Source organism: Rissa tridactyla, chromosome 3, assembly GCF_028500815.1.
Source record: "Rissa tridactyla isolate bRisTri1 chromosome 3, bRisTri1.patW.cur.20221130, whole genome shotgun sequence".
Classification (NCBI taxonomy): domain Eukaryota; kingdom Metazoa; phylum Chordata; class Aves; order Charadriiformes; family Laridae; genus Rissa; species Rissa tridactyla.
In genome coordinates this window covers 125,297,490-125,319,866 of record NC_071468.1, presented here as the reverse complement: position 1 = coordinate 125,319,866, position 22,377 = coordinate 125,297,490, and the positions used below count along the sequence as shown (strand labels likewise).

At 48.9% G+C, this 22,377-nt stretch overlaps 1 protein-coding gene across 1 annotated transcript in view; it reads left to right on the top strand.

Moving 5' to 3' along the window:
• The first annotated feature begins 3,304 nt into the window (after positions 1–3,304).
• EXTL3 (exostosin like glycosyltransferase 3) overlaps positions 3,305–22,377 on the top strand; it is a 169,989-nt gene continuing 150,916 nt past the window's right edge. Inside the window, exon 1 of the mRNA XM_054194262.1 lies at positions 3,305–3,369. The gene's annotated coding sequence lies outside the window, so the exon portion shown is untranslated. The remainder of the gene's footprint in view (positions 3,370–22,377) is intronic.

Here is a 22,377-nt window from a genome sequence, read left to right as displayed (position 1 = left end):
CCTCTGCCCCTGAGTGGCTTTAGGGTCAGGCTCTGCTATTTTTGGCACGTCCCAAAGGTGCACATGCATAAGGGTGTATGTGCAGACGTGGGCATGGCCACGTATGGCCACCCCATATGGTCCCGTTGAGGCTGTTGAGAGGGTCAGGACAGCCCCTCTGGGTACCCTCCCATCCTATAGGGTCCATATGGGATCGCCGTGCCCCTAAGGCTGGTGGAGGGATTTGTTGGACGTACAGCTGGAGGGAAGGAGAAAGCTCTCCGGGCTGTGCAAATAAATACAGAGCAGCATTTGCACGCTGCCGAATAATGGGGAGGGAGGTGGTTTTGCAGCCCCTCGCTGGTACGATGCACGCCCCCAGCGAGGCTTGAGACGCAGCCGCCTCCCTCCGCTCGGATCAGAAAGGCTAATCCCCTGGGAATAATAGACGTAAGCCTCTTAGCCGGCCATGCTGTCAATGCCTGTCGCTGATGAGCTGATTAAAATCAAATGGAAAAGATTAAACTCACCCCTTCCAGGTACCCCCGGGGCTGCTCTGGTGGCAGGCGATGGAGAGGAGAAGCTCCTCGGTGGGCTCGGTGGCTTCACTCTGCCCTGTCCGTCTGTCCATCACGGGTCTATCCAGACCTGGGTGCTCCGTAGCCAGGAGGGATGTTTCGAGCCTTTGTAATCTCTGCAAATCCCCTCCCTGTGCCGCACCAGGAGGTCCCGGCAGCAACCGGCCCCTTTGAAGACAACAGATTATTCGTGTCCAAGCTGCCAACTGGAGCTAGAGGAAACGGTGCCAGAAAAATCAGTTACGGGCAAAATTTCCTGAAAGGGACCCCCTGTCCAGGTCCTTGGTCAGCCCTGGGGGACATCCCCAGTGTTTTACTTTATTTAAGGAATTCTCTGAAACAGCTATTGCCGCTCCAGACACAAGACTCGGCAAACACACCATGTCATAGCAGAAAAACATGGGATTGCCTTGGATTTGAGAAATTTCTGCAGCCCCCCACCCCAGAATTTGTCCAAGTGCTGCTTGGGAAGGGGACCGTGATCTCCCCAGAGTCAAATCCACGCTCCTGGGAAGCAACAGGAGCGTGTGGAAGGCCTCATGTGAACAGAGCCAACAGAATGGGGAATTTGGTTAAAAAAGAGGCTCTTTGAGTCAGAGCAAGCTACCAGCAGGGTTTGAAAGGTCACTTCACACCTGCAGCAGATGCAGGGTGTCACTGGAAAGCCTGGTCCTACCTGCAAGGTTGCCCATGGTCACTCCGCTGCTCTTCCCTGGTAAAGAAGAGAGACAAAGCTGGAGGTCAAGCCGCGTGCACACCCGCTTGGCTGTGCCTCTTCCACTGATTCCTTCAGCAGTTCTCTGTCACTGCTGGTGGCGCTTTTCCAGGTCTTGTCTGTGACCTGCTGTTGCTTCCGCTGTTGCGTTGTTCAGCCTGGAGAAGAGAAGGGTCCAGGGAGACCTTAGAGCCCCTGCCAGTCCCTAAAGGGGCTCCAGAAAAGCTGGGAACAGACTTTTTTGCAGGGCCTGTTGTGATAGGACAAGGGGTGATGGCTTTAAACTAAAAGAGGGAAGGTTTAGACTAGATCTCAGGAGGAAATTTTTCACAATGAGGGTGGTGAGCCCCTGGCCCAGGTTGCCCAGAGAAGTGGTGGCTGTCCCGTCCCTGGAAACATCCCAGGCCAGGTTGGACGGGGCTCTGAGCAACCTGGTCTAGTTGAAGATGTCCCTGCTCATGGCAGGGGGTTGGATTAGATGCCCTTTAAATGTCCCTTCCCACCCAAATCATTCTGTGATTCTATGAAAAAATAAAGAATTATAATAGAGGAGCCCACTGCAAACTGGAAATGTGGATCACAGCATGTGGGATCTCCTGTTGACCCCCCTGCAGAGTGGTATTTGGGATATAACCCCATTTTTGGGGCAATCCCACCCTGGCCGGTCCTGCTCTGTCGTGGTCATCACCCCTTTGAGATCCCTTTTCTTCAGGGTTTTACTGAATTATCGGTTAGCCTTTGAGTAGGGTCCTGCTGCTGGGCTCAGCAGAGCAAAGCTCCTCCAGCGGTGACCTGGGGAGGTGACATCTCCTGAAAGACACAAAACCTTGTTAATATTTAGTCGATCCTTCCACAGAGCTGCATTAATTACCCATCCGAGCTGTATTAATTGCTTGTCCAAGCAGCATAAGCAGAGAGGGGAGGAGATGCTTGTGGGGAGAAGTAGGGCAGAAAAAGTCGGGGCTGGGACTGGGGCTGTGACCCAGAGACCCCAGCTCCACCCTGGCCCCACACCCCTCCTGCAGCACCCATAGGATATCTATAGCACATCTCTGCATTTCTATAACCCTATATCACTCTGTATGTGTGTCACGCTATAAAGGGACTACTCAGTCTTGCACCCCAAAAGCCGATGTGCCCCAACATCTGCCCCTTCCTCTCCAAACCGCTGTGTCCCACCACGCTTATTTTCTTGGAGGTGTTTTAAGCCCCTTTTTGGGGGCGGTTTTGGGGTGGTGGGTGGGAATGGGCCGAGATTTGGGGCACTGGGTGAGAGCGGGCAGAGATTTGGGGTGCTGCACTGGCACGGCGGAGAGAAGCAGCACAGAACCCCCCTGCTCCCCAGCACCCCCCATTTGAGAACCCCCCCCTGCTCCCCAGAACCCCCCATTTGAGAAACCCCCCCTGCTCCCCAGCACTCCCCCTTTGAGAACACCCCCCTGCTCCCCAGCACCCCCCATTTGAGAAACCCCCCTGCTCCCCAGCACTCCCCCTTTGAGAACACCCCCTTCTCCACAGCACCCTCTGAGAACCCCCCCCTGCTCCCCAGAACCCCCCCTTTGAGAACCCCCCCTTCTCTCCAGCACCCCCCTTTGAGAACCCCCCCTTCTCCCCAGCACCCCCCTTTTGAGAAGCCCCCCCCGCCCCCCAGCACCCCTCTTTTGAGAACACATCCCCCCCCAATTCCATGTAGGGGGTCAGAGCCCACCAGGGGTGTGGGACCCAGATGGGGATTATTGGGGGGGGTTTCATATAGATTAACGTCCATATATATCATACAGATTACCGTCCATATATATACACATACACACATACCATATACATACACACACACACATATATATATATATATATGCCCAAGTCACCGCCCAGGTGCCAGGGACCCCCCCCCGCCCCTTCCCACCCGAGGGGGACACCCCCCCCCTCCGGAGGACCTGCCACCAGAGGGCACCGCGCCCCCATTTTTGGGTGCCGCTTCCCAGAATGCAGCGAGCCGGGCCGGGGGCTCCGCGCCGCTCCGCACGCCGGGCTGCGGCCGCAGGGCGAGCGCCGAGCTCCGCGCAGCCCCGCGCAGCCCCGCGCAGCCCCCGCCGCCAGGTGAGTGCTGCCCCCAGGGCCAGCTCGGCTACTTCGGGTGGCTTATTTTATTTTATTGCTTTATGTTTGATTTTAATGGTTTTACTTATTTTATTTTTTCTAATTATTTTGTTTTGTCTTATATTTTTTATTTATTTTATTTCATTTTACTCTATTTTATTTTACTCTATTTTATTTTATTTTTATTTACTTGTTTTAATTTTTTATTTATTTATTTTATTTTACTTTATAATCCCTCCCCCCTCCGCCCCCGGCACAGGAGGGGGACCCCGGGCTCCGCCGGGGAGCGGCACCATCCCCTCCCGGGATGGTTCCCGGCTGGAGGGGACCCATCACCCCCCCCCCCACTTTCCCGTCCCCATCCCGGGCTGGGGGAATGTCCCCGGGGCTGGGGGATTTTCGGTGCTTGCAGGGAGGCAGCGTGGGCGGCGGGGTGAGCCCTGGCTGGGCTGGCGGCTGCCTCCTTCGTGGGGGGGGGGGGGGGGGGGGGTTGGATATTCACCCAGCTCCCCCAAAGTTAGGGGAAACTTGTGCCTGTGGCTCTGGGGTGGGACTGGCTCGTCTCCGGGATGGTGCAATGTAAACCAGGCTTAACGTGAAAGCAGCTGTTTAAATAGCGGGCGAGGGATCCTCTGCCCCCGGTGAAAGTTGCTTTAGAGTTTGGCAATTCGGGGCCATGGGGGATGCCAGGAAAACTGGCCGCTTTGAAAGGGCTTTTGAGCCGCAAGGAGAAATCCCAGCGGGGAGGGAGAACCCGGGATGGCCGGAGAGGAGGTGAGTGGCCCCCGAAAGCAGAGGAATGGCTTTGGCTTCCCCTTAGAGAGGGATGTGGGGAGCCCATAGCTGCTGGTTTAGTGGTACCTCTCCATTGTTTGGCTGTGGCTGCGTTAACTCCTCGTCCCGGGATGTGAACCGGGAGAGCGCGGGGAGAGCAGGAGGGCTTGGAGGAGTCGGGACGCCCCGGTCTCGCTTCTTTGCCCAGTTCCCCCTTCGTGTGATGGATCTGGAGGTGCTCAGGATTCACCAGCTCCCTCAAATTGTGTTTTGCGTCGATTGATTGGTTAAAAACCAAAATTTTGCACAAAAGTCCCCAGCCAGAGAAGCATTAAAGAAATTTTTCTGTGCCAGGGATGGAAGTTGGACACGGGCTAAAGCAAATAAACTTGTATTTCATCATGCTGGGGTTGGGTTTCTTTGTTTTCCATCCTGCTCTGGGCAGTCTGGGCTCCTTACGGCCATGCATGTTTCCACGTCCAACCTTTACCTTCAAACTCCTCTCAGCGGCCGAGGAAAAAAACTTCTGCTCCCTCCTGCAAACCTCACTCCCTACGGAGGCTGCTCTGTTCTCTGATTCCCGCACGCTCTTCCTTTGGGTGTTTCTCCTCTCGGTTGACGCGGGGAGGGGTTTTGCGGGGTTTTTCCTCCAGCCCCATCCCCAGGAAGCAGCTCAGGACCAGGCTGAGGGATGCTGCAGATGTGGAAAGCGCGAGCGCGGCTGACCTGACAGCGGCTGTGCGTCAGTCGGGGCTGTGCGCTCTGCCCAGGGATGCGTGACGGCTTCGTGGCTCCTGCTGCTCAGCTCGAGAGGTAAAGGAGGCTGTAAATGAGGGAAGCTGGTGTTATTTCTGTCCCTGGAAGGGGTGTTAGAAAAAAAAAAAAAGCCCTGATGTATTTCTCTCCCCATCCCCACTGCTGCAGACCTGGCCGGGTCCGCGAGCTGGAGCCCGGATGCATCCCAGCGAGGGCAGGAATGTGCCTCCCCAACGCAGGAGCCGAGGGGCGAGGGGGCTTCAGGGCTGGCGGCGCCGGTACATATCATTTATATGGGGCTGTAAATGATGACGGTTGTTTGCGCGGAAACCTCGAGGAAGAGCTTTCTCCTTGCTGGAAGAGCCCGTGCGGTCCCAGCGACACAGGATGGGCCCCATGTATGTGTGGGAGCGGCAGGATTGAGGTGTGGGACGTGTGAGGAGATGCGGACCCCTGCCATCCTGGTGGGTGGTAAAGATCAGCGATGCTGGGGAAAGCAGGGTATCAGTGGGGGAGGGGGTGGAAATCAAAATTGAATGATGTGGTGCACCCTGATGTGCTCTTCCAAAATAAACGATGGGGGACGTGAGCCCGCTGACCCCGTAGCGATGGGCCAGGGGGAGCCTGTGGCTTCTTTGCTGCAATGATGCCAGCACAGAATCTGCGGCTGAGACTTAAAATCAGTGTGATTCGTTAAATGTATTCCATCGTCTTACAAGAAAGCAGATGAAACGTAGGTGCCAATGTCTAAAGTGCATGCAAAATGCTGTTACATTGGGAGGGAAGATTTTTACATACTGCGCAGGTTCCCATCCATTAGTCATAATATTTCCAGAACGCAGGGGGATTTTTAACCGCGCGTGCACTTGCATTTCCATATGAACGCATGCATGGGAAGCAAAATTGGAGGTAACATGAGGGAACAGAGAAATCCAGGTGGGTTTTTCCCCAGAAGGACCCCTCGCTCTCCAAGAGGGGCCTCCAGCTGATCAGTCCTGGCTTCCCAGCATTTGTGGCCGGGGTAGGTGATGTTTTCTTTTCTCCAACACGTTTTTGACTTCTTTATGCCAGTCTTCACGCTTTGGGTGTAGGGAGGATGGAAATGTAATCATCCCAGTAGAAATGTTTGACATTTGTGGCAGATAAAGCCAAATGTAGACAGTTGCTGTGATCTGTCTCCTTTTTGCTGAGTTTAAGTGGAGGCAGGAGGGGATTTAGGCTGGAGAGGGAGAAAGAAGGTGGCACACGCGCCCCCTCATGTCACGGTGACATCCAGCTCTGGGGTTTTTTAGCAGAAATACATCTGTGGGAACAGGCTCTTTCCAGCTTCACTCCTGCCCAGGAACTTGCATCAATCGTATCCAGCAAAAATCTGAAGGTGAGGGAACCTCTGCTCCCGTGTCACCAACATCAATTTTTGTGGCAGCTGTGATTTGATCACTGGGGATCCCAAAAAGGATTTTGTGGTTGCTGGCTGAGTTGGAATTGGAGGTTCATGGTTGCTTCCTTCATCTCTTCTATTTCTCTGGTCTCCCTTGGGAAAAAGAAAAGACTTTCCAGTCCCGTGTCAGTATTTGTCTGTATTATGTCTGCAGTTGTTGTGTGGTGGACCCCGGGACCAGCTGGCTGGAAATGATCAAACAGAAGGTTTTGTGATGTGTGCTACCTCTTAGCAGGACCAGGACAGGGTCCTGGTGGCCTTTTGGATGGTAGAGCAGAGGTGGGCGCTGGTGGCTGTCACACGGGGTGGACACAGCTGCTGACCGCTCCCTACCCAGGGATGTCTCTTTCTGTATATGCCATTTCCTTGATTTCTTTCCCAAACATCCGCTGGCTTTTCCCAGAGAAGAGGTACTGGCATGTCCAGTTACGACTGGGGCAGAAGGAGATGGTGGCTTCTTGCCCGGCTTTTCCCTGGGCTGTGGGCCACCCTCCTGCCCTTTCCATATTCCCCTGGAGAAACCACAGGGTTTGCCATGGAACATGGCCTGGGGATTCTTTTTCCTCCAAAATGAGTCTGAACCTGTCCTGTGGTGATGAAAAACCTTGAGCTGCTTGCCCAGGCCATTCTTTAAAAATAAAAGCAGGTTTTTAACTGCTTTTCCTCCACAAAATAGGGGGGTGTTGGTATCTGGGACTCTCACCGGGTTGTGTTCCTGACAGTTAGGGGATGGCTCTCTTCTTACTAGTTAATAAGGCAATGTTTATAATAGGAAATGAATAGGAAATGCTTAAATTAATTAATTAAATTAATAGGAAATGCTAAGGAGCATTTGCCCTTTCCTGTGGCTGCCGAGGGGTGATCTCCACACAAGCCTTGGCTGGAGGTTGGAGCCGTCGGAGCCAGCGGCAGCCCAGATGTAGGAGCGGACGGTCTCACTGGGGAGCTGGGAGCCCCGATTTGGACATCCCAGTTTCACCGGGGGAGCATTCGCTCACCAGCCAAGCAGCCGGCATGGCGAGGTGCGCATCCAGCTCTCGGCGGGAGCTGGCAGCAAAGCGATGCTCGCTTTTGGTCTGATCTGGCTGGGAGGTGGAACCGCATCCTGGTGCCAAATGAGGACAAACTCCTTATTTGTGCGAATACAGCAGAAGGAGGGATCGCTTCCGGTGATGTGAAGGGACCGAAAGGAGGCAAAAGGAGTGATGAGAAAGCACGAGATGGGTGCAGGTTGTTCAGGGCCTCCATCAACCCTGACCTCACCTCCAGCGTGGCCTTAGGAACAAACCGATCCGCCTTCAGAGCATGCTACAGATAGTGTTGGACTTGTCCTCCTGCCTCTTGGTGGGAATTCCTTCGGTGAGGCTCCCCTGGATCAACTTTAAGCCGTCTGCCAGCACTAAACCCGGCAAAGTGGCTGCAGAGAGCAAAGAAACCACCTGGGAATCGCTTTGCTTCTCGGACTGGCTTTGCTGGCTTGGAATCAAATCTGTCCCCACGAGCTGCGGCGGGGAGGTCACGCACTGGGTTGCAGGGCAGACATAAATGCTGGTATTCAGCAACGGGTGAGGATAAAGTAATGAAATAATCAGTAAGCTATTAAAAAGCATCCTAAAGCCAAGGCGGCGGATGCTAAATGCTGCTGTGCCTTTTCAGTGCTCTCTGCATACTGCAGGTTTGTGTAAGCGCCTTGCAGGGATCACGTTTTGCTACAGTCCCGTCAAACCTTTTGAAGATGCTGTATAAAAATGGCAAAAAAAAAAAAAATGTTCCTAGATGCCTTGAGTGCTGCTGGCCTCGTGCTGTGCCATCCTGTCCCGGGCTTTCACTAAGTCCTGCCTCCGGCATGGGTTTGAAAATCTGAGCGCGTGGCTTCATGGCACACAAACACTGTTCCCCGAGCCTGGGGATTTGCTAGAGAATTACTAACGCTGGTAAAAGGGTGAGGAAATGTCAACGCGTTTGTATTTGAAAAGTGGCTCCGCTGAGGAGTCCCGTGGGGACACACGTGCTGGCCTCAATCGGAGGGTTTGGCCACGTATGTGAGCAGTGGGATCAGGGCCAATATTTTGCATTTCCATCACTTTCAGCATATTTTCTTTTACTTGGCTGGCATTGTAGAGATTTCTTATGGCCAAAAATGAGAAAACTCTGGGGGGGGAAAAAAAAAAAGCCCAAGCAATTCTTTCTCCCCCAGCTTTCATTTCACAGTTCACCTTTCTTTCTGGCTAGTTCACCTCTTTCTGGCTGTAATTTCTGATGGGGCTTCTGGCTTCCTAGAGAAAGGGGAAAAAAAAGGAAGAAAAAAAAAAAGCAGGCATTTAATAATAGATCAAAAATGAGATTAAGCAGTAAGTCAGCCCTCCCCTACATTCTCCCTTCCCAAAAAGCAACCACAGAAATTGCAAATCGCCTTGAAAAAGGGGAGTGAAAACAGTGGAGATCAAACCTGATGTTAAGTATAGATGAGGTGTTTATATTTTATTTAATGACTGTATACTGCCACCCTCCCAGAAAAACCGCCCTCCCCTGAGTTTCTGTATGTGATTAATAAAACAGTAGAGACAAACTGGAATGGAGGACGTTCATCAAGTATCGAGCTCCGAAGGTGAGTGCAACAGGCATCATTAGCAGGCATGGGCAGGGTTTGCCGCTTGGTCCACCTGGAGGTCTGTGCACACCAAGTGACATCGGTGGTGGTTGTAGTCGGAGGTAGCTCCCAAAAATCAGGAGGCTTAAAGAGATGCTGGGTTTTTTTCCATCCCTGATGAGTCTTTGAATCAATTTTGACCACCTTTGGTAGAGCGGTGGGGTCTCAGAGGGGAGGGAACCCACTGGGCTTCGTGCAAGATGCGCTGGCAGAAATGCCGTGATGGAGGGAGGAGGTGAGCTCATATGTTGTTAGTCACCAGCCAAGCTGCACCGGGAAGAGCCCTTCGGCATGCCTTGGCCTGGGAGAGCATTCAGTCAAGACTTGCACTTGATGAGACACAACTTCCTGGGAAAGGAGGCTTAGCCCTGGCACCAGGCGCAGAAACTGTCAACCCCAGGCCTGTTCTTGTTTATTGCAAATCCTCTGGCTCCTTCTGGTCTTGGTTTTGGTGGGCCCATTGCTGCAGGCCAGGCGGAAGGGCAGGAGTTGGGCTGGACTTGGCTTCCTTGCCAGATGCTTTGAAAATGTGGTTCGTTTGGAGCTGCTCTTCTCCTGGCTCATCCCAAAGGTCTCCAGAGCCAGCATGGACATCATGTATGTCAAGCAAGCCAGGTTGGGAGGGTGTGCAAGGGGGAAAGGCTGCCCAGGGAGGTGGTGGAGTCACCTCCCTGAATGGGTTTAAGACTCGTTTAGATGTAGTGTTAAGGGATATGGTGTAAGGGGGAACTTTGTAGAGTGGAGATGATGGTTGGACTCGATGATCCCAAGGGTCTTTTCCAACCTAAATGATTCTATGATTCTATGAAAGCTCTTGCTCCTGCACCATGTCTCTGCTGGAGACAGGACAGCAGAGGAGAGGACCTTCACTCTGACCCAACCTGTGGTCCTGTTTGCACCCTCGATGAATAAAATACCAAGAGGGACAGGAGTCATAGCCAGTCCTGTCCAGTATCTTCTTTGTCCAACATGAGACAGCCCAACCTGGGTCATGCCATGGGGATGAAGACCCAGACATGCAGCTGCAGATTTTTTTTCTTGATAAATCACCCACTTTCAAGAGCAGCTGTGGGTGGTGAAGGCACGGCAGGAGGAGAACGTGAGCAGCAATTCCGTGCGTGGGTCTGGCATGTGGGGCTGTGAATATTCACTGAGGTCTGCCAGAGGACGAGACGGGGGAAAAACTGCCCACCCACTGGAGAACACCGCTCCTACGTGTGATTAGCATCCTTTTAAGGGGTTAATTTATCTTCTTTGTCACCTCCTTGGTCTCGGCTCTGTGCTTTTAGAGTTGTTAGAGTTGGAGGAGAATCGGTTTCATTACCTGCTGGGCTGCTGCTCTTCTTGTTTATTCCCCAAAAGGAAGAAAATTAGACATGCCAGAGCTTAAACTTAAAAAAAAAATAAAAATCCAGACTTTGGAAACAACCACTTAGAGATAGAATGAGCCTCAACAAGAAAATGTTTGTCTTCCACCTTTTTCTGAGGCTGGGTGGGAGTAAAGTGCAGGAAGAAGACAGGGCAAAGTTTACTTTCTTCTAATTTCAAATATATTCCAAAAGCAGAGCGGTCGGGTTTTTTGGTTTTTTTTTTAAGTTGCTTTGCCAAGTTTGGGGGGAAAAAACGAGTTGAAAACCATGCCTTGGTGAATGTGGGATGGAGGCAGGAATGCTTTTTTTTTTTTTTTTTTATTTACCTGTTTTTACTGGTGAGGTCCTGAGGCAAAACGGCAAAGCCATGGCCGCGTTGGCTGCTGCGTGCAGGCAAGAAGAGCACTCTCCCCCCCAAATCCTTTTTCCTGGCACCAACAAGATCAGCACCGAAGATACGCGATTGAGTCAGCAATGCAGATGCCATCAAATGTCTGCTTTATTCCAGTGTATGAATCAGAGCGGAGAAGTGTCAGAGCCTCATATCCTGCATCTCCTGATAAGAGTGCAGTTACCTCCGAGGAAACAAAACACGGTGAAATCCCATTATCCCGCCTGTCGTGAGCACCTATAACTCACCAGCCCCAGCACTGCTTATTTTATTGCAACTCTTGCAATAGCACGTGTTGTTATTATTTTTAAGTCCTACATCCTGGAGCCAAAAGATGGGTTTGGTGGGTTTTTTTTTAATATTTGCAGAAAAAGTGATCCAGCCTGTCTATATGCACACACACATACATGAATATGTAAATATGACTGTTTTCTGGAGCACCAGCCGTTTGTGTTAACCCCCGTTAGACCAGTAAGAGCAGGGTGCGCCACTAGTCTGGGTACTGGTTGCTTACTCTACGGGTTTTTCCAATGTATCGTATTCTTGGAGAGGAAGGGGGATTAGCTTCATTTGACTTCCCAACCATGCGTTCACCTCCAAAATCAGCTTAATTTCCAGACTTAAAATTGTTCCCTTTTGGTTCACTGGGAAAATCTTACGCAGAAGTGAAACCCTTTCTCCCCAGAAGTTTTTGCTTCTCCCTTGTAAGACTTTTCCATCCCCAGCTACTGGTTTTGAAGGCACAGGCCGCAGCGAGATCAGCGATGGCGTTTCCTTCTATTGTTCGGTGGGGACAGCTTCTGGCTCCCACCGCAAGAGTTACGTGCGGCCGTTGGCTTTTGCATCAGCTGCCTCTTTTCTCCTGATCCCAGGGGACCATCTGTGTCCTGTTCCTGCTGCAGTTACACTTCTGGACCCAATCTATGAGGGAAGGAGACTTGCAATGGTGCAGTTTATATCCCCTAAAAATAAATACAAGAGTGAAATTCTGCAAAGATCTGGCTGTATCGTCCCCAAGGGACAGTGTGGAGTTGTTTAAAAGACAGTTACGCCACTGCGGTAGTGGCGGAGGCAGAGAAGGACAATTTTTACCCAGATTCCCCTTTTGAGAGGCTTGCTTGTTCTTTGGTGTTTTTCTGCACCGGGGACTACAGAAGTTGAGGGGATAAAAAACATTTCTGTGGTTCCCCATCTGTAGTTTTGAGGGAAAACTAGTTCAAATCCACCACCCTAAGCTACATTATAAATCTTCCTGCAGAAATATGGAGACTAGACATTAATAAGTAGGAGCTTGCACAATGAAGTGCTGGAATATTTCACCAATGACACAACATCTTTCGATCCAGCGGACGCTGGGCAGAGATCTGTGTGAAAGTTCCGTGCAGCCAAGTTGGAGAAGGCTTTGCTCCCATTTGAGCCTTTTGAAGGAGAAGAAAATGGGAAGGAAAAATAAGATTGCATCCCAAAAGTATTTGCTAAGGCTCAAGCGTGGGGGGTTTAAGGTATCCCCCTATTATAAAGTGTTTGTATGTGCTGAAAGAAAGCGATGCGAATTAATAGTTATCCTTTCCCTGCTTCCCATGTCTTCAAATCACTCCCATTCAGCCAAACTGTCTCTCATCAAACTCCTAACACAAAAAAAGAAAGTATCTTCTGGACTGTGACCGAACCTGAGAAATGTTAATCCCCAGGGGTCTGCGTCCCTGAGGTTTGAGGGCTGGATGATAAGGGCTTTGGGCCGTGAGATGGCAAATGTAACTTCCCAGTTGCTTGTTCGTGCTCCAGCAAAAGTGTGTTTTGGGTGTAGGTATTTCCCAGCAGAAAGCTGAGATCTTACCAGCTCTTACATGAATATTCTTCACCTTTTTTTTTTTGATGCAGTTAAAAGTAATTGGAGGGCTGGTGGTGTTTTGAACAACTGTATCCACCTAGGAAATTATGACCTTGGATTTATTCAATCAAATAATATCAAGATTAAGAGTGAAAATAGCTGAGCTTGTCAGTCACAAGGAATTGTGTTGCAGCCTGGGCTCAAATCCATCACCTGAAATCAGGAGACTCTGGCAGGGTATCCTTCATTCATCAGCAAGAGGCATCACAGCGAGATCATTTAACTGTAATTCATCAATTTACCAGGCTACTAAATTAAGTGGGGGTTGGAGAGAGGATGCAGGGAATGATTCCTCCTGTTGTAATGAATCTTTGGCCACCCGAGGACTTTTTTTGCTCGTTGTTCTGTTGTGTTTCATGTTGCCTTGAAGGCCTGTCAGGAGGAGAGCCTGAACCGTTAGGAATCCTGGTTTTTCATGTTGCATCTGCACACTTTGTGCAAGGGGAGACCTGCAGCATGCATTGAGCCGTGCCAGTTGCGGGAGAGGAGGGTGGGGACACTGCCCGGTAGCTGTGAACAGGTAACATGCTCGTTGCATGAGCAAATACAGGTTCTCGCCCTGTGATTGTTAACGGGTAAATATGCATAATATTAATAACTTTTGAGTGCGAAGTAGGTTGTTACATGAGTATAGTCTGTGTTTGCTGTTGGATTTACATAAATCTCTCAACTCCTTGTGTCTTGGCACTAGCTTGAAGTAGGAGTGCTGGTTTCTGTGCTCTTTCCTTGCAGTCCGGGTCAACCTTGTGACTCTTCAAACTGCATGGCAATCCCATGACTGCAGGGCTTCCTGCACTTTGATGCCAAAGCGAGCCTTCTAGTGGTACATCTCTCATCCCTCTTCCAAGCCTTGTTAAAAGCAAAACACAATGGTGGTAAAAAGAGAGGGCTTAAAGAATTGAAGGGATTCGCGAGTTAGAGCTTTTCCTGTACATGGTTTGTCACTGACCTGAGCCAGACTTAACCATAGTCTGAAGGAGAACCCTGTAGAACCTAGGGTGGACATCTGCAAAAAAATGACTTAAGTAGAACTTCTTGCAGCCTGCAGTAAAGGGATAGGCTTTTTCAGGTCTATCTCAGCTCTGTTCTTCTCGTGTTTCTGTGGTCCGACCCCAGAGTCATTGGTGAAGCAGTTTGGGAGGTTGGTGCAACCTCTAATTTTGCTGCTTCTGCCTGGCATCAGCTGCCCTGAGACCTTGGCAGTGTCATTCTAGTGTTGGCTCATGCAGCCCTTCATCAGCCTTGAAGATAGAAGCTGGGCTAGAGGTTTCTTTATGAATGTAGTATTTTAGACAATCGCATATTCTTGAGTACATCCAAATACTGATTTTTCCAAGTGGCTACACCTAAATCTTCAGGTTGCTCCACTGTGGATAGCTCACTGCTTGAGATCTCCACTCGGATCCATGACACTGCTCCCTTGTTTTGCCCTTACGATCAACATCCATGTTGTTTTCTTACAAAATGAGACTCAATCTCATCCAGGTTTCTTATCACCCCATACGTATGTATGTTTGCGCCACCCCAATAACTTCTGAACCTGTTGGCCCATTTCAGTCAAGCCTGACAAAGAGATGCAGGTCTGCAAGGGTAATTAAGGTTGCATAAGTTCATGAAAAGCAGGCAGTCAGGCACAAGGGATAGCCCAGGTACTTACTGAGCCTTGGGGAGAGGTGCAGCTCCAGCTTGCATGAGTGGATACCAGACAGTCCCCATGATGGAGACATCTTCCAACTGTTTTGGTCATGAGATCTATCAACTGGAGGCAGAGCGTGGCCCCTCTGTTGCCCTGGTAGACCCCAGGCCCATGGATGGCGGACTCTATTTGCAGTAAAATGTCTTCTCAGTTTAAATGTAGTGGTGGTTCAGGCAAAACTAGCTGTAGTAGAAACTGGCTGGTGCTGGGGAAGCCTTCGGCTCAGTGGGAAGTGTAGCTGCTTGCCTGCTTTCTGTAGAAACAGAGCAAAAGAATTCAGGTCCAGGGACTCCAGATCATGAACATTTCCTCCTAGCTGGGTTTCTCACAAGTCCTATTGTTTTCTTTCAACAAAAGCAAGAGAAAAGGAGAATCCGTTTGATTTTCATAATAAAATACCTCCAAGGAGATGAAGCAAAAGGAACTGTTAGCAAGAGGAAGGTGGAGATTAAAAACACATCCTTTCTCTCGTTGTCCCTTGCACACACACACACACGTTATACACATATGTAGCCAGACCTCTTCTCCTTGTGTAACATGGGAAAACTAAATCAAGTAGGAGACAATACAAATCAGGACGAAGTGGGGAAAAAAGGATGAGTCAGCTCTACTCCTGCCTGTCTGAACCAAGGGGAAGCCTGCCTGGCGCTCATGACAGATTTTTTGCGAAAAAAGATAATGCATCAGATTGATGACAGCCCATAAGATATACTGCGAGCGGTATGAAAATTGCTGGTAGGTACTTGAATGTCACCGACTGCACAGAATGAATTGTAGGTTGAGTCACCACAATTTCCCTATAGCCGTGCATATTAACATACAAATACCAAGGAAGTCCAATCTTTGAATTTTTATCTGCTTCAGCTTGAGAGTCAAATAGGTGCTTTACCAAAGTGCCATCCATTTGAGTCAATTGTCGCTGCTGCATTTGTGGGAAGGATGCATCCGGGTTTATTGATAACATTATTGAGGTGCTTAGAAACACAAGTGTGTTGCATCTGTTCTCCCTTTAGTAACTTATTCTTGTTTCTGGCATTTTGTTAAAATATGTTTTCAGTTCTAGTCTCCTCTGGAGATCTCTGCTGTGCAGGGCATTAGTAACGGAGATGCTCTGTACACCCATATCATCTTTCCTCCATGAGTTTGTTATAAACCTGACTTTTTCATGGTTTTTTTGTAAATTTTAAGGTAATTTTATTTGCTGGAGGAAAAACAAAGATGGAGAAGAGAATCTAGACATCATGATTTACCGACCTTGTAGTGAGTAGGCTCAGCTGCTTTTTTTTTTCTTGGTTACACCACATCAGCTGAAGTGCAAGTTAGTGGCCAAAACTTCCTGTTGATCTCCATCGTACCATCACTTCACCCATCTTACTTCCTCCGCTGCTCTGCCCATCCCTGCCTGTGCAGAGAAGATACAGAATCAGTCTCACGCCCACTTGAGAAATAACTTGATATATGAGGTTTTAGGTTTGGGGGCAAATATTTTAGGTTGTAGGTGTCTTCCCACTGTCAAAGAGACACATGGGAAATTCTGCCTAGTGAAGGGGCTTTGTGACTGGGAGCCCCAAGTTTCTGCCTTGTGCTGGGCTGCTTTTAAAAATTGCCTTTTAGGAGCTGTGGCCGACGACTTCACCGTTTTCCCTTTGTTCCCATCTTTAAACAGTTCCTGCACCTAAGGAGGTGGTTGCGAGGATTAGTCATTGGTTTTGAATCTCTTTGAAGATGGCAAGTGGTGTATAACAGCTCAATGTTTATTAATGGCATGGCTTAATATGATGAGAATTTTTTACAGCTGAGTTTAGATATGCCAGGACGGAGCCTCAGCAAGTCGAAATTGGCATTGCTTCATTGATCTCATCCCAGCTGCGCCAGCTGATGACACCTGATTATCTGGCCCATCATACCTGATCTGTAGGCTGCAGCAGGGAGCCCTCCCTCTCATTACTCCTCTAACAAGTTCTCCTTCCACTGGCCTCCTGCCACAGCATACGCCAAGTTTAAATCTGGTTCTGTGTTTTTGGCTTCGTTCCTTCTAAATGATTTCAATTTTGTTGGCTTTAACTGATCCCAGTGGCATCTTTTTATGATGCACTTTATTCATCTTCTTCTACTGCGTTGAGTGCAATAACAGTCCTAAAGTTCAACCTATTTTTTAATAAAAAAAAAAGACAAGGTGTAGTATTGTTCTGTCACTGGTGGGAGAAAGGGAGGATTTTTCTTAAATCTTTAAATTTGACTGAATTTAAAACTCAACATACATTGTGGTTTTAGTGGAACATTGCTGTAATCGGAAGGGCAAATTATTGTTTGCTCTTGCTCTCCTGGGAGCCAGTACTAGTATTGAGTAAACACAAGTACTGCCATCTGTTGGGTGATCTCAAAGCACTTCAGGACTGGTGCATGGAGAAATTTGGAGAATGTCATTACATCCTCTGCTGATAAGGAAGCTGAAGCAACTTCCCAGGGCTCAGGTTGAGGGAATGACTACTAGGACAACAGCTCCTGATCCACAGCAGCAGATTTATTGCACTAGATCAAATCTCTCCCTACACCAGCTGGACTGATTTCCATCTTTATTCTCCAGTTTGCCCCTCTCATTGACTTCTGCTTTTCTGCACTGACACTGTAAAAAGCTTCATTGCCTGGTTCTGTAGCTGATGAGATTTCAGACTGATGTGGTGGTGTCAGCCTGTGTGTTTCTGCAGAGTTCCTGCGAGCAGACGTGACTTTATAGAGAGGGAGAGAAGGGATGGGAGGAGGACAGTGTGTGTGCTTGGGGTTGTGTGGGTGCACAGTCCTCTCTTCCACTAGGTCAATGCAGCTTGCATCCATCCCTGCTGAGAACCACAGACTTGGTTGTTGTCAATCTCCTGCTAAGGAGATTTATGAGTAATAACCAAATTAAAGAAGCCAGCATTTGCACACCCAACACTGAGCACTGAATGCACGGGTTTGCATTTAGGAAAAAACAGAAAAATAATTTTCCTTGGCAGGCTTAGTTTCTGATTAGGTCTGCAATCTTGCCATCACCAGTGACAACACCAGACACTGCAAATGCAGATGCCCATTGGAGTTCAGAGGACTGCAGTGAGTACAGTCTAGATCAGCTCAGTCTGACCCAGAACTACCCCTGTGAATATACTTTGACAAACATTTTAGGCAGGACTACAATTAGCAGAAGCAGTCCTGCTCCCTCCATCCACCTTTGCTCACTGGTGTTTCTCTTCGTTCGTCACAGAATCATAGAATCACAGAATGGTTTGGGTCAGAAAGGACCCAAAGATCATCTAGTTCCAGCAACCCTGCCCTGGGCAGGGACACCTCCCACCAGACCAGGTTGCTCCAAGCCCTGTCCAACCTGGCCTTGAACCCCTCCAGGGATGGGGCAGCCACAGCTTCTCTGGGCAACCTGGGCCAGGGGCTCACCACCCTCACACTGAAGAATTTCTTCACAATATCTCATCTCAATCTCCCCCCAGCTCTCTCAGCCTGTACTCCCAGCAGAGGGGCTCCAGCCCTCCCAGCATCTCCGGGGCCTCCTCTGGCCCCGCTCCAACAGCTCCGTGTCTCTCCTGTGCCGAGGCCCCAGCGCTGGAGGCAGCACTGCAGGGGGGTCTCCCCCGAGCGCAGCAGAGGGGCAGAATCCCCCCCTCGCCCTGCTGCCCACGCTGCTGGGGATGCAGCCCAGGCTGCGGGGGGGTTTCTGGGCTGCCAGCGCACGGTGCCGGCTCCTGTGGAGCTTCTCACCCACCAACACCCCCAAGTCCTTCTCCTCAGGGCTGCTCTCCATCCATTCTCCTCCCAGCCTAGATTTGTGCTGGGGATTGCCCCAGCCCACATGCAGGACTTTGGCCATGTTGAACTTCATGAGGCTCACATGGGCCCACCTCTGAAGCCTGTCCAGGTCCCTCTGGATGGCATCCCTTCCCTCCAGCGTGTCGACCACGCCACACAGCTTGGTGTTGTTGGCAAACTTGGTGAGGATGCACTCAATCCCTCTGCCCATGTCCTGCTAACAAAAGTGTTGCTAACAACATGGGCAAGGCTGCAGGGACAACTGAATTCCAGAAGAGATCTGGGTTAACAGAAGATGTTTAATGAAGCAGTTTCTGCCACATTCATTTTACTTGAGCATCAGCTCTTCCTTTGCATGAGAAAAGAAATTAATTTTGTTTCAAGTTCTGAAAACCTGAAGACATGCTGAATAGATAGAAATTGGTTCTATTTATAGGCTGCAGAATTCCTTTGTACAATAAACCAGTTTGTTTTAATTTAAACTATGTATTCAGCACATTTAGCTTAATTTTATTTAACTACAAGTTTTACATGCCTTTTTCCTGCGTTCTAATTGTTTTTTAAATTTGTGACATAAATCCTAAGTACAATTAAAAAGTCAGACGAGTCATTAAGAAACTTCATTTACCATTTTTAACATAAAATGCATTGACTTGCATAGTTTATTAATTTTTACAAGTGCCCAACTGTGAAAATAGGACAGCTTTTCAGTTTAGCCAAAGGCCTGATTTACAGAGAAATATGCCTTTGTTGTTCTGCATTAGCAAAAGTCAGCTTTTCATTAAGAATAAAAAGACAAAAAATACAAAGCAAGACAGTTTCCATTAATCACTTAGAACTGAAGTATTTTGCTCTCTGCTTGGCATCAATAAATCCGGTAGTCACAGGAGAAAAGGTAGGATGGTTGAAGGATTGGCGCGCAAGTTAGCAATAGTGTTCCTCAGGGACTGGTCTCAAAACCAGCATCAATCAATGTATTAACTAATGATACAGCAGAAATTAATGGGATTTGGAGATGTCATCAAAAGAGGAAAAATAGGACATCCCATCATAAGAATGAACGGCTTTAGGACTATTTGCCTATAAGCAAATGCGAGCTCTTGTAATGCAAGCTCTAATAGAAAGTTGTGGTTTCTGTAATGGAACTGGAACGTATTAATCAATCATAGGATAATTCTGATGTCCCAGTGACAAAGATACATACTGGGATCACATTTGTCAACCAAGTGATTTCCACTAGCAACAATGAAATGTGAATGCCACTGCAATCGGTTTTAGGGAGGCTTTGTTTAAAATGTGGTATGCGTTCCTTGTCCATGTAGGGGAAAGATTGATTTCAACTGTAAAAGGCGCAGGGGAGGGTGTCTGCTAGAAATGATCTGGAGAACAGAGAAGCCGGTTCACAAAACGATTAAAGGAGCCTGGACGGTAAGCCAGTGACAAAAAAAGGCAGAGAAAAATTATATTCCTTCTCTATAAATACACTGGCATAAATACCAGAGAGGGAGAAGAGCTATTTAAGTTAAATGACAATTCTGGCACAAGAACAAATGGCTCTGAATAAGTTTAGGCTGGAAATGAGCAGGATGGCTTCAAACCGAGTGAGGTTCTTGAATAGCCTTCTAATGGGAATTGTGTAACAGGGGCTAAAAACCTGATTACTGTGAAGATGGAGCCTGATAAATGCATTAATGGGATTATGCAACGTGGTTGACTTCAGTATTAAGGGATCAGACTCAGGATTTCCGGTCCTGTGCTTTTGCAAATACACTTAAGAATCCTGCAGGTATGAGAAAAAACATAGAAAGGTCTTATTTTAAGAAATATTTTCATAATGATTCAGCTTGGAGTTGGTTTCTCTGTTTCTAATGCACTAATAACTGAATTGAGTGAACTTTGGAAAGCAGGAAGTATCCTTTCTGCACTGGGAAAAAGCAGCAGCTGGCAACTGTTGCCCTATTTTAGTGGCTGATTTTGGCAGCAGGCCTGTACCGCTTAGATATATATATATATAATTTAAATCATTTTGGTACGTTATAGTAAAGTTGGGCCTTGATTGTGCTCAAAACAATGACAATTATTTATTATTATTAAACTTTGTAATGATGCTTTTTAAAAAACCTGCAGCACTTAATGCCTGTTAGCATTTATTATCGATCTCACTGTTCTCTTTATCAATTCCCATTTCCCCCTTTTACTGATATTCCTCCAGTTTTCTTGTTGCTTTGCTGAAATCCCAGTAAATAAGACCGACTGCCTTTTTTTGTCAAAAGAAACCAGTTATTTTATCAAAGACAGGTGCCAAGTTATTTTAGCACAATGTAACTTTGATCTCACGGTGCACTTCACACTCTGTATTCATGTGCCTTTTATGTTTTGAGTCGGACTCTGTTCTCAAGTCTTGTCTGCAGTTGATAGCTGTGGCTTCCCCAAGCACCGCTGCCTCTAGCCCTCCTTCCTTAAGCAGAGATATTCGGTCTCCAGGACTTGGGAGAGCCACTGGTTGTAGTAGGCTTCTATTGATGGGATGCCGTGTTGTTATATGAGAACATCGCGCACTGACACTTTCAAACATGGGCTGAGGGACCAGGAGGTTCATGCCAGCACTTCTGAGCTTTTCACGGAATCACGGAATCTTCAGAGTTGGAAGGGACCTCTAGAGATCATCTAGTCCAACTCCCCTGCTAGAGCAGGGTTGCCTAAAGCACATCCCTCAGGGCTGCATCCAGGCGGGTCTTGAAAATCTCCAGAGAAGGGGACTCCACAACCTCCCTGGGCAGCCTGTTCCAGTGCTCTGTCACCCTCACTGTAAAGAAGTTTTTCCGTGTATTTGAATGGAACTTCCTATGTTCTAGCTTGTGCCCATTGCCCCTTGTCCTGTCGCTGGGAACCATTGAAAAGAGCCTGGCTCCATCCTCCTTAAACCCACCCTTTAGATACTTGTAAACATTAATCAGGTCCCCCCTCAACCTTCTCTTCTCCAGGCTAAAGAGTCCCAGCTCTTTCAGCCTTTCCTCATAAGGGAGGTGCTCCAGTCCCATAATCATCTTGGTTGCCCTTCGCTGGACTCGCTCCAGTAGTTCCCTGTCCCTCTTGAACTGGGGAGCCCAGAACTGGACACAGTACTCCAGTTGTGGCCTCACCAGTGCAGAGTAGAGGGGGAGAATGACCTCCCTCGACCTACTGGCCACAGTCTTCCCTATGCAGCCCAGGATGCCATTGGCCTTCTTGGCGACAAGGGCACACTGCTGGCTCATGGATAATTTGCTGTCTACCAGGACCCCCAGGTCCTTCTCCTCAGAGCTGCTTCCCAGCATGTCCGCCCCTAACCTATACTGGTGTTTGGCATTCTTCCTTCCCAGGTGCAGGACCCTACACTTGCTTTTGTTGAACCTCATTTGGTTCTTCTCTGCCCAGCTCTCCAGCCTGTCCAGGTCACGCTGGATGGCAGCACGGCCCTCTGGAGTGTCGGCCACCCCTCCCAGCTTGGTATCATCAGCAAACTTGCTGAGGATACACTCTGTCCCCTCATCTAGGTCATTAATGAATATATTGAACAAAATTGGTCCAAGTATTGACCCCTGAGGGACACCACTGGTTACAGGCCTCCAACTGGACTCTGTGCCGCTGATCACAACCCTCTGGGTTCTGTCACTCAGCCAGCTCTCGATCCACCTCACTGTCACCTCGTCTAGCCCATACTTCCTCAGCTTCCTAATGAGGATGTTATGGGAGACAGTGTCAAAAGCCTTGCTAAGGTCAAGGTAGATGACATCTACGGCTCTCCCCTCATCCAGCCAACCCGTTATAACATCATAGAAAGCTATCAGATTGGGCAGGCATGATTTGCCCTTGGTAAATCCATGCTGACCACTTCCAATAACTTCCTGTTCCTCTATGTGTTTGGAGACGACATCCAGAATGAGTCGCTCCATTACCTTCCCAGGGACAGAGGTGAGACTAACCGGCCTGTAGTTCCCTGGGTCCTCCTTCTTGCCTTTTTTGAAGATTGGAGTGACGTTAGCCTTCCTCCAGTCCTCAGGCACCTCTCCTGTTCCCCATGACTTTTCAAAGACGATGCGATAACATCTGCCAGCTCTCTCAGCACTCGCGGGTGCATCCCGTCAGGGCCCATGGATTTATGAATGTCCAGCTTGGCCAAGTGGTCTCTGACCCGGTCCTCCTCAACTAAGGGAAAATCTTCCTCTCTCCAGACCTTCCCCCTTGCCTCCAGGGTATGG